Here is a 12,885-nt window from a genome sequence, read left to right as displayed (position 1 = left end):
ACTGAGATCCAAACTGTACACTCAGCTGCCTGTTGAACGTGTTCACCTGGATCATTCACACAGATATTCACTGAATACCTGTTATGTGTCAAGTATACTATGCTGGGCTCTGGAAGTTCAGAATGAAGAAAACAAGACAGTTCCTGTCCTCACAAGACTTTTAATTATGAAGAAAGCCAAACCAGTCAAATAATCATAAAAATATGTAACTTGCAAATTGTGATTAGTTCCAGGTCCCAGTCCAAGTTGGTCTAAAACTGAACTCACAGCACTCTGGTGTGCCTGCTCCCTGAACTCGCATTCTCAGATGGCAACGGTGCCATCACAGGCTATCAGAGACACACACGTGGGAGGCACTCTTCCTCCTCAGATCTCCTCCATCTCAGTACTCCTCGAGCAGGTGTGCACGGCTGGCTCTGCCCACAACAACCTTCCTCTTTTTGGGAACTCCCAACATGATGGTGGTAGACAGCTGTCAAAGACCCCCTCCCAGTGCCTGGTGAAGGCACAAAATTCAAAGCCAAGAGAGCCCCTAGGATTTTAAAAATGAGCTGGGCAAGAGGAGCTTTTTCTTCCTCTTGGTAGGACAGTATGAAGACAGCCCCTGCCCTATGCAGAAGCCCAAGGGCCCAGAGTTGGGAGAAAGAGTACCTGTGATGATGAGACCTCTTCCAATTCCCAAGGTCCCTAGGTTGTTCTGGTATCTGCAGCATTTCATATCTTTTACAACCTTCTCCAAGAACCTTCCAATTAATTCCTCTTTTAACTGGTGGCTCAGAGTTAAAAGCGTCTGCCTGCAATGTGGGAGACCTGGGTTCGATCCCTGCATCAGGAAGATCCCCTGGAGAAGGAAATGGCAACCCACTCCAGTATTCTTGCCTGGAGAATCCCATGGATGGAGGAGCCTGGTGAGCTACAGTTCATGGGGTCGCAAAGAGTCAGACACGACTGAGCGACTTCACTCACTTAAGATAGTTTAAACTTAGGAGGATTTCTGTTACTTGTAGCCAGGATTCCTGACTGATAGCTCCTAAACATTTCCAGACTGAGTCTTATCCAACTCTGCCACAAATACCCTAGTTCAGGTCCTCACTGACTCTTACTGGACTAACGCAACAGTCTAATGGGTCTCTGGTCTCCAGTCCTGCCCCCACACGCAGCATCCATAACACAGGGGCCAGAGTGACTACATCACACTCCCCCTGCTGGAGAGTGGCTCCAGAATCAACAGGGACAAAATCTAAGCTCCTTAACAGGACACACCCAGCTCTCTACAATCAATCTTGCTCTGCAGCCACGCACCTGTTACTCCTTGCCTCACATTTTATGCTTTGACTGAATGGAATTACCTGGGCTTTAGCTTAGAGAGAGACACACACCCCCTCTCCGTCCAAAGCTGAACTAACTGGTAAGCAGGATATTTTTCTTTCTGAAAACCTGAAGAAAGTAAAGTGGTTTTCTTTAGGTTCACTTCTAGGCATCAAAGTCATCACAGCCATTTTTACATTTTATTACACTAAGAATCCTAAATACCATGGCTACAAAACACCTGGTCTAGACACACGGTGTACACAGTAGCAAGAAACTGGAGGAGAGAATCAAAGACCCCAACAGAAAGTTCTGATTGCCACCCATCTTTTCAGATTGAGCACAACTCTGTGACTATACTGAAATTACTGAGTTGCATGCTTCAATGGGTGACTTCGTGGTACATGAATTATATCTCAATAAAGCTGCTTCAAGTGTCCACTCTTCAGTGAGGCATTCTCACCCAGATACAGGAGAATACTCCTTCCTCCCTTCCATGGGTCTCCACTGTCTGTGGATGCTTCTAGCTTGGCATGTGAGCTCTAGTTCTTTGAGGATAGAGCCAAAGCCTACTCACCTCTGGATCCCCAAGCCTAGTCAAGGGCTTAGTACATACAAAATACTTAAAACGTTCACAGACTGTCCCATGCATTCTGAGCTAGGCAGAACGCTGAAAGACATTTTTTCTAACTTAAAAAATGCACATTGGGTTTTAGGTTAGGAAACTTGGTCCTCTCACCTTGTATTAGATAAGAATATTTGAAAATATGAAAGATGTTTAAATACCTCTACCCATTGTATAGTTAACAGCTGATCATTTAATTTTGCAGCAACTTTTAAAATCAGATGTATAGAAATAAGGTACATTTTTTAACTTGCAGAAAATTTCAAACAGAGGCAAGACTACATAAGCAACCAAAGACAACAGAAGTTGGTCTTCTCAAAAATTAAAAAACTTCTTCAAAGAATATTTTTTTAAAAAGGGAAAAGACAATCCACAGAAAGGGAGGAAAATTTTACAATTCATACCTCTGATAAAGACTTATGTGGAGGGCAGAGGGGTGCATCTAAAATATACAAAGAAATCTAGAATACACAAAAATATTATAACTCAACAATAAAAAGACAATCCCATTTTTAAAATAGGAAAAGAACATGAATAGGCATTTCTCTAAAAAATATACAAGTGACCAAGAAGCTCATGAAAAGATTTTGAACATCATTAGCCATTAGGGAAAATGCAAATCAAAATTACCACTAGAGACCACTTCACATTCACTGGGATGGTTACTATGAAAAACAAAACAAAAAATAATAAGTGTTGGCTAGGATGGAATCCTCTAACACTGCTGATGGGAACGTAAAATAGTACAGCCACTTTGGAAAACAGTTTGGCAGTCCCTCAAAAAGTTAAATATAGAGTTACCATGAGAGGCAGCAATTCTACTCTTAGGTACACATCCATGAGAAATGATAGCAGATGTCCACCCAAAAAACATAGACATGAATGTTCTCAGCAGCATTCGCAAGAGTCAAAACCTGGAAACCACCTAAGTGGCCATCAACGGATGAGTAAACAAAATGTTATCTATCTATGCAGTAGAATATTATTTAGCAACAAAAAAGAATGAATTCTTATATATGCTATGACACAGACAAACCTCAAAAACATGCTAAGTGAAAGAAGTCAGACACAAAAGGTCACACGCATTGTATAATTCCATTTACATAACATACTCTGAATTCAGAGACACAGAAAGTAGAACGGTGGTTGCCAGAGACTAAAGAGAGGGAAGAATGGGAAGTGACTGCTACTCGGTCTGGGGGATCTTTTTAGGGTGATGAAAGTGTTCTGGAATGAGACTGGGGATCTGTGCATAACTCTGTGAATACAGTAAGATCTATTGAATTTTATGTTTTAAATGGGTGGACTTTATGGTATGTGAATTACATGTCAATAGAGCTATTATGAAAAAAATTACTACACAAAATCATATAGTGACACCTCTGTGCAGGGGCCTGACTGAATCACTTTGCCTACTACAGGATAACCTGTCGTAAACACACATACACACACAAACACACAATCTGTTCAAATGAGGAAATGATTTATTTTCCTACCACCAAATCCCCACAGCGACCAATCATAAAATCAAATTAAAAAAAAAAAAGAAGAAAAGAACAAAAGAGCACACAAACTGCAATTGGCTGGCAGGTATAAAATGGAATTAACCAAAAACTGCACAAAGAAAAATGTTTATCAGAACCACTCACTTCCCTTTGATTACACAGATTTAAACACGTCAAAGTCCTTTTTAACTGATGAGAAAATGTGCCAGCTTCTTTATTAACACAGAGCAAGGAAAAACAAGCATTCTCTCCTATAACAAAATTAACATCCCACAGAAGGTCTGTTTGTACTTGGCCGTCATGAACCTTTCATCTCAGAGCACTGCTAAATTAAACAAGCCTATGTTGTATTGAACACAATGAGCCAGACACCTTGGCAGGCTCCTAACCTCCGCCAGTTAATGCTGAAGAACATTAGAACCAGAGGGGAGGGTGAGAACGAGGGTGATGGTGCTGATAAAGCGGCTGTTTCTTCGTTCCGCCCAACGTTTCACTAATCGACGATAATGGAGCCACTCTAAGAACTGTGACAAGAAAAGCCAGAGAGATCTGGATTCAAGTCACTGTTTTGTTTTTAATGTACTAGCCGAGTGCCAAGTACAAATCTCATAACCAAGCCTTCTATTCTCTAAAACTGGAGTGACTGAATCTAGCCTCTGAGAGTCATTAGAGAACAAAATAAAAGAATACACACCGAAGGTACAGCCCAATGCTCAATATGTACATCCCCACCGTAAAAATCCTCACTGCTCTCAACTCTTCAATGCAAATATTGATTCTGGAGCTTGTATCACAACAGAAATAACTGATACCAGTCATTCTTTTCTACCCCAAGGACATCTAAGCAACCAAAAGATCCTATGAAAATTCTCTATTAAATTATTCCCCCTCCCATATAACTGAAAGTAAGAAAGCCATCAATAAAATCTGCTTTAAATGTATTAAGTCAGGGCATGACACAAAGCATTCATTCACCTAAGAGGTATTTAAATGCAATGAACTGAGAGAGACATACCAAGAGAAACACTTACTATTAGAGACAAATGCCTATTTTTCAGTGCAATAATTGGTAACCTTTCCATAAAGATTGATGAAATCTGATTATAATTCCCAAGTGTCAGTAATCAGTTCTTAAGGAAAAAGAAAAAGGAAGTGGGATGGTTTCAAGCACTGCAGAAAAGATGTAGGCGGATACCCCTCCCACTGACAGCTATTAACGTTAACATTTGAGAGATGGCTGCCAGAAGATTCAGACAAAAAAACTTTGTTACATTAAAACAAACTGAAATCTACTTACAACAAAACTTACTGGGTTTAACAGACGCAAACATAACCCGCACCATGAATTAGGTGTCCTCTCTGAACAAACAGGCTTTACAGAGGTAAAGCTCATGTGGAATTCCCGCGTTTGTCCTGACACCACTACCTCATACTTGCGTGGCGGAGTCTACTTAGAGGGCATCCAGACTCTGCAGTGAGACCGTGGGTCGCAGAGTCGGACAGGACTGAGTGACTGAACTGGAGTGAACTGAGACTCTGCAGTGGGAGATGGCAGACTCCTTCCGCCCAGCTCCAGACCAAGTTCTATCACAGCACAAAGCCTCCAGGGTCTCAAGGGGGATGGGACATTCAGAGGCTGGAGAGGCCTACCGCTGGGGAGCTCCACCAAGCACCATGTTCATTACGGAACTTGTAGCCCAAAGCTTCTGTTCTCTACCCCTCTTCCCCAAACTCTCCCCCTAAGACTCTGAATTTAATAAAACCTCTGCGAGGGACTAACTCACTGTAAATGCTACAGAAGGAAGGCCGAGTGCTGCCCTTGCTCGGGAGATGTTCTCTATACCACATGTCAGCACTCATTTTGCCCTCCTACTGCAGTTCAGTACTCTCACCCTGACCGTGAAACAGTTTCATGTGAATATTCTACCACCACAAATCCTGTATATGAAGACAGAACTTCTCTTCTTTCCAACTTTCCAATCAAATAACCACTTACACTGCCAGTCTAAACTTTAAGCTTTATGCCTAAAATAGGAAGAAACTGTTGCAAATGCATAAAATCCAACCCATTAAGTGCCTAAGAATGTCTTAAAATCTGTTTAAATACAGTATAAAAATTTTTACAAACGCAGCTCAGAGGAGAAATAAATGATAAAGTCTTAAGTTTAATTAAGACGCCAGTTTAACTACTACTAGTAATGCCTCACTTTTCAGAAGTATTTTTAGAATTAGGGTTTTAAAGCATGCAATTAAAGAAAGTTAGTCATCAGTGAAATGAAAGCTATAATATAAGGAACTTCCTATACTATTGCAGAAAAGAGATATAAGAACATAGAACTTCACTTATTTTAGAAACCAAATACAAGATCATACCACTAGCCACAATAAGATAGAGGATAAAGTCCAGAAAATGTAATTAATTTAGACCCTACTAAATGAAGACTCAATAATTTCCTTTCAAGCCTGCCTAGATTTATTAATAACTTTAGATTTATTAAGGAAGGAGTTGCTAAGAAAGTTAAAGTACAAATAAAAACTGCTAGGGGATTATTTAATAAATTAAAAAAATTTTACATGCAAATAGCTGCTGCTAAAATACTAATTAAAACTAGCACATGCATTCTTTAGAATCCCATACTCCAGTGGAAACAAAGTGTATGAAACAAGAATCCTCAACATTGCCTAAATCTATTAGATAATTGTTCCACTCTCTCTGTTTATTTTGGCTGTGAAAAACTGGTTGTGAGTCAGAAACGCTTATCAGGCAGGATACTGGACAAAGATTTACACATTTTTCTTAATGGCTGCCAATCCATTTCTCTACTTTTACTTTTAACAAATGCTCAACTACACAATTAAAATATACCTCAATTTCTCTCCATTATAATTTACTTTATCCTTGTCTTCAAATAACTGAAAGATATTCCCATCTTTATAATATGAAACATATTGTAAATAGCAGATCAAGTCCTTTACCTACTTTATATAGTTACTTTCCCCTCAATAGCAACAAAACAAAAAGCAGATTTAAAACAGTTGTATGTATGATTCTGCGAAGAAACTGGACAGAGTCCAAATCAACAGTCCAAACAAAACATCACAAAAGGTTATGGCAGCAAATGTCACTACAATTATATACATCTAGATTTAGGTGCATTTAAACATCACAGGTGCTAGTTTTCTTCTCCAAGAAATTAAATTTCTTAATTAAAATTAAAGGCACATCTCATTTGCATCTTAATTCTAACTTAATAATGATGATATTGACCAATCATTAATTCCTACAAAAATGATTTGAGTGTCTGCCATGTACATGCCACGTATCACAGTAGTTGCTGGATGTAAGCTGGTGCATAAAACACACTAGGTCCAAGCCTCAACAATGTTAACCTGGAGTGAAAAGAAAAGCACCCACATGAAAGACAATATAAGAAGATGCATTCTATATCAAGGAAAAAGATGAATTTTAACTGGCTTTCAATTAAGTCAAAAAACAAACAATAAGCCAATGACAAAGTACATGTTTGTTTCATGTGAGACCTTTCTTAGGCAACTTTTATTTGAAATAAAATCTGAAACAAACATAAAGTTAGAGCTCATATTCATATCAGAAACTGGCAAAATCCTCTGGACAGATGAAACTCAACATTGGCATTCATATGCATACATGTGAATGCATATTCACCTAACTCAGTAATATCAGTTAGTTGCCAATAGTGGAAAATTCTTAAAGAGATGGGAACATAAGACCACCTTACCTGCCTCTTAATAAACCTGTATGCAGGTCAAGAAGCAACAATTAGAACCAGACATGGAACAACAGACTGGTTCAAAATTGGAAAAGGAGTACATCAAGGCTGTATATTGTCACCCTGCTTATTTAACTCATATATGGAGTACATCATGTGAAATGCTGGGCTGGATCAATCACAAGCTAGAATCAAGACTGCTGGGAGAAAGATCAACAACTTCAGATATGCAGATGATACTACTCTAACGGCAGAAAGCAAAGAGGAACTAAAGACTCCTGATGAGGGTGAAAGAGGAGAGTGAAAAAGCTGGCTTAAACCTCAACATGCAAAAAACTAAAATCATGGCATTCAGTCCCACCACTTCACGGCAAACAGATGGAGAAAAAGTGGAAACAGTGGCAGGTTTTATTTTCTTGGGTTCCAAACCACTGTGGATGGTGACGGCAGCCACAAAATTAAAAGACGCTTACTCCTTGGGAAAAAAAGCCATGACAAACCTAGATAGCATACTAAGAAGCAGAAACACCACTTTGCTGACAAAGGTCCATATAGTCAGAGCTATAGGTTATCCAACAGTCATGAACAGATGTAAGAGTCGGATCATAAAGGCTGAGCACCAAAGAACTGATGCTTTTGAACTGTCGTGCTGGAGAAGACTCTTGAGAGTCCCTTGGACAGCAAGAGGATCAAACCAGTCAATCCTAAAGGAAATCAACCCTGAATATTCATTGGAAAGACTGATGTTGTAGCTGAAGCTCCATTACTTTGGTCACCTGATGTAGAGAGCCAACTCATTAAAAAAAGATCCTGATGATGGGAAATACTAAAGGCAGAAGGGGCGACAGAGAAGGAGATGGTTGGATGGCATCACCAACTCAACAGACATGAGCTTGAGCAAACTCCAGGAGCTAGTGAAGGACAGGGAAGCCTGGCGTGTTGCAGTCCCTGGGATCACAAAGAGTCAGATACAACTTAGTGACTGAACAGCAACAATTTTAAAATATTTATAATGAATTAATCAAGGTAATGGGGCTTCCCTGATAGCTCAGTTGGTAAAGAATCCACCTGCAATGCAGGAGACCCCGGTTCAATTCCTGAGTCAGGAAGATCCCCTGGAGAAGGGATAGGCTACCCATTCCAGTACTCTGGCCTGGGTCAAAGAGTCGGACACGACTGAGTGACTTTCACTTTCAATCAGGGTAATAGACCTAAAAACAAAGAATTCAACATATTTCAACATTTTCATCACATTTAAAGTCCAAGAGTGTCTCACATACACACAAGAATCACATGCATGTTATTAATAAGGAAATTCTTTATGTAAGTAAGGCTATTAGATGAAAGAGGTCTTTAAACATGAAAGGTTTACTCCAGTCAGAAACCCTGCTATCTCGCTTCCCTGGTGGCTCAATGGCAAAGAATCCACCTGCTAGAGGAGACACAGGTTCAATCCCTGATCTGGGAAGATAACACAGGCCGCAGCTGCTGAAGTCCAAGCTCCTAGAGCCAGTACTCCACAAGACAAGCCACTGCACCGAGAAGCCTGCACACCGCAGTGAAGAGTGGCCCCTGCTAGCAAAGCCCGAGTGCAGCAACGCCGATCCAGCAGAGTCCAAAATAAACAAATACAATTAAAAACAAAAACCCCGCTATCTCACAAAGACACCATTTTTTCCTCTATTGGACCGGTAAGCATTAAACACATGAACAAACCTCAGTGTGGATAAGGACATGAAAAACAGGACTCTGGTGAACTTCAGTTGGGGAGGGGTCTTTATTTACAGAGGGCAGTTTAGCCACAAGCACCTACATTTAAAACGCGTATCATCTATGACCCAGTAGGTATACTTCAAAAAAGATAAATGAACAAGCATGTAATGATGTAGGTACAGGGTTGTTCGACACACTATTATCCACTAGAAACCATCTAAACAGTCATCAAATGAATGACTCAATTAAAGTATGGTGCCTCTAAATAATCAAATATCGTCAGTAAAATGATTATATATGATTACACACATCTTTTACAATTCATGTGTAGAGATATATAAAATATACTCTTGCATTAAATAAAAGACCAATTTACTAAAAGATTTGTATGTAAATACTTCTATATTCATAAATTTCTAAATGGAGTTTCATCAAAATAATAATGGCAGTCATTTCTGGGTGGCAGGAGGTAGGTGTCATTGATGGAAATTTTTTCTCATTACTGCAAGAAAATAAACAACACATTTTCATTTAAGAAAATGAAGTGTTGCAATCTCACCAAGTGGCTTCAAATCCCTACTTTAAAATCAAAAGTTTTCACTGAACGTTGCAAGCGTGTATAATCACCAAACAGCTCACAGATTTCCACCTGTGGGATCTCCTTCTCAGCACGAGGCTTTAAAACAATGAGATAACGGAAATTTATTAAAGATTCAAGTCAAAGAAGTAAGGGAGCCAAATGACCTTAATCAGAAGCCCACATTTCTGGCAACCACCTTAAGAACCCCAGGTTCTATCAACTGACACACTCCTAAAACAACAACAATCTCCCTCTTGTAATCTTCAGAAAGCAGGTATGGAGAGAAATTTTTTTTACATAAGAGACGTTTTCTTTAAAAAAGTTAAATCATAAAAAACTTACCTCAGTAAAAATGTTTAATTATTTTCCTGTCTCACATTCTCTTTCTTAGCACCTTTACTGGGAACCTAGAGGGAAAAAACAGTTAAAATTACTTTTTACTGAACATCTACGGCATGCCAGGCAGGGTGGTCAGAGAAGGTCTCTCAGAGAACATCAAGTCTGAGAGAAATCAGAATGAATAAAATAGAAGTTACTAAAATGGGAAGATTGGGCAGAAAAGTGAGCAGGTTCAAGTGGAATTGAATAACTTTCCCTAAATGGTTCAAGAACCTATACCTAACAGTAGTCAACCTCACAGCAGGTGAAAAGCTGGGTTGCTAGATTAAGAACACGTGCCTGAGTCTCCGCGCTACCACTTCCTTGCTTGTCTGCTCCTGAGCAAGTCCATAAATCCATGTGCCTTGGTTTCCCCAAGTGCCTAATAACAGGACTCAACTCCTAAGCCGGCTGAGGGTTATGAAAGATAATCTACATCACGGACTTTAAAACAGTTTCTGGGACACAGTAAAATGTTCGATGATTGTTAGTTTTCACTTTTATTAGTACTTGTTCTTACATAATAAATCCATTTGCCTCTCACCACCTCTATCACCACATTATTACTATAATTATTGAGAAATGGCATAATCCTTATCTTCAACATTCTTACAATGTACTGGGTGACAGAAGAATTACCCAGGCATATGACACAAGGCAGGTTCAGTTCAGTCGCTCAGTCGTGTCTGACTCTTTGCAACCCCATGGACTGCAGCACACCAGGCTTCCCTGTCCTTCATCAACTCCCGGAGCCTGTTCAAACTCCTGTCCATCGAGTCAAAGAAAGATCTAAATCAATTATTCATTTATTTAAAAACATCTGACTGTCTGCTCTTTCCCAGGTGTCCTGCATTCTTTGGTGGACGTGACAATTTCTCTCCTCACAGCTTCCAGTCTACCAAGGCTAAGCTACAGGACAGACGGGCGACACGAGGAGACAGATCCTGTTTTTTATTGGGTGTGGGGCAGCACGCATTTGAAGTGGCAGAATTAGGTAGCAGAACATCCTAAGTGGAAGGGATGGCACGATAGGAAACTCGGGGCCTTTGGGGAAGGCTACGCAGCCTCTGGTCGGGGAGTATCCGAGAGGGCAACCAGCAGCAAGGTCAGAAAGAGAGGCAGGAGGGGCCTCAAACGCTGGGTTGAGTTTGTTCTTTTCTCAAGGACACTGATTATCCTGCTTGGGGTGAATCACAGCTTACTTTTAATTTCAAGTCTGGTATTGTTTCATTACTTTTCTTTATAATGTCTTTCTCTTTTACAGGTGAGAGGGGAAAGAGGAAGAAGAAAAAGAGAACAGCAACCTCAATCCATGCTGCTGTTGGCAGTGACAGTGGCAGAAGTGGCACTAAGTGATGAATTTCACATTCTTCTTAATTCTCCAAACATTCTTACCAAGCCAGAATTGTTCCTTTTACTAATTAGGAAACCGAGGCTCAGAGGAGTCAAACAGATCCCTAGATGTCCACTGAGCTCATAAATGCAGCTATAGAATTTAACTGCAGGCCTGACTTCCAAGGCTTTCTTTCTCTTCAGGCAAAAAAAGTATAAGGGAGTCTGCAGAATTTAACGCTCGTTAAAAACTAATTAGAATTTCAAGGTATATCACCTTCTATACTTACACAAAAATAAACAGCTTTCATACAATCAAAACCACTTAGAAAAGATAAAGACTTCACTTATAAAAACATACATATATGTATATATAGGCATACATATAAATATGAAATGAAAATGAAAGTTAGTCACTCAGTCGTGTCTGACTCTTCGTTGATCCTATGGACTGTAGTCCACTGGGCTCCTCTGTCCATGGAATTCTCCAGACGAGAATATTGGAGTGGGTTGCCATTTCCTTCTCCAATACACATAAATATACACACATATAATAAATTTAATAAGAAATGGGAAAAACCTGTATGAGAAAAATTTGTGCTCTAGGAGTCAGGAGTAAAACCAAACAAATGAAAAAAACATGATGGTCTTGGAATGGAAAATTCAATATCAGAAAGATACCAATTCTCCCTATGTTAGTTTATAAATTTAACATGATCTCAACTTTTTTAAAGTGTGTTTTTCTTTTCCGGAACTGACAAATGATTCTAAAGTTCACATGGAAAAATAAACAAGCAAGAATGGCCAGGAAAGTGAAGGGCAACAGGACAAACTAGTTTTACAAGGCATTAAGACGTTTTATAAATCCAATAATGTGTACTTGTGCAGGAATAGAAAGACTTAATGGAACCGACCAGAAAGCCCAGAGAGGTCTCCCAAAATATCTGGAAATCTGGAATATAATGAAGGTGTACTCTATTCTGAAACAAATGGCTAAAAATTAGTGGCAGCCATATGAATAAAGCTGAATCTATATATCACCCCTGAATACTAGAATAAATTCTAAATGGATCAAAGATTTAAGCGTAAAAATGAAACCATAAAGGGAAAAAAAATCCTTAGAGAAAAGAAACATGGGTGAAATCCAAATTCTTGGAGGCCTTTTCATGACTCAAAAATCCATAAAATATTAACTGCTTAAAATTTAAAGAAAAAGCTTTAAAGCCTTCTCTATACCAAAATATATTAAAGTAAACTTTTGAAAAATGACAAGCTTGAGGAAATTGCAATTCGCATCACAGAGGCCTGATTTAATTTATAAATTCCTAGAAATTGTTAAGAAAAAAAGTAATTCAAAAGAAAAATGTGCAAAGGGCATGAACAAATAGTTCATAGAAAAGAAACAGCCGTTAAGCATGTGAAAAGATGCTCAGCCTCCTTCATAATCAAAGTAATGCACATTAAAACCACAATGAGTTACTTTGAACCTTATCGGACTGATACGAATCCAAAGGCTGGTAATCAGCCTATTACAAGAGGCTGTGGAGACAGATACTTGCAAGGGTTCAAAATGGTACAACCCTGAAGGAGGGCAGCATTTATCCAAATGTACAAACACACTGCTCACGGACCCAGCAATCCCACTTCTGGAAAGGTATCCCACAGATAGACTTCACATATATGAACTGACATGTG

General features: G+C 39.3%; 1 protein-coding gene across 6 annotated transcripts in view; it reads right to left on the bottom strand.

The window, feature by feature from the left end:
- MRTFB (myocardin related transcription factor B) overlaps nucleotides 1-12,885 on the bottom strand; it is a 214,889-nt gene that overhangs the window by 186,025 nt on the left and 15,979 nt on the right. For 4 of the 6 annotated variants that reach the window (XM_043914358.1, XM_043914360.1, XM_043914357.1 and 1 more), the window contains exon 2: nucleotides 9,823-9,887. The gene's annotated coding sequence lies outside the window, so the exon portion shown is untranslated. Of the gene's footprint in view, nucleotides 1-9,459; nucleotides 9,577-9,822; nucleotides 9,888-12,885 lie in introns of all 6 variants that reach the window. The other 2 variants (XM_043914362.1, XM_043914361.1) reach the window with 1 other exon arrangement.

The sequence above is a fragment of the Cervus elaphus genome, chromosome 10 (genome assembly GCF_910594005.1).
Source record: "Cervus elaphus chromosome 10, mCerEla1.1, whole genome shotgun sequence".
Taxonomy (NCBI): Eukaryota; Metazoa; Chordata; class Mammalia; order Artiodactyla; family Cervidae; genus Cervus; species Cervus elaphus.
The sequence above is the reverse complement of the archived record's forward strand: the minus strand, read 5'-3'. Positions and strand labels throughout refer to the sequence as shown.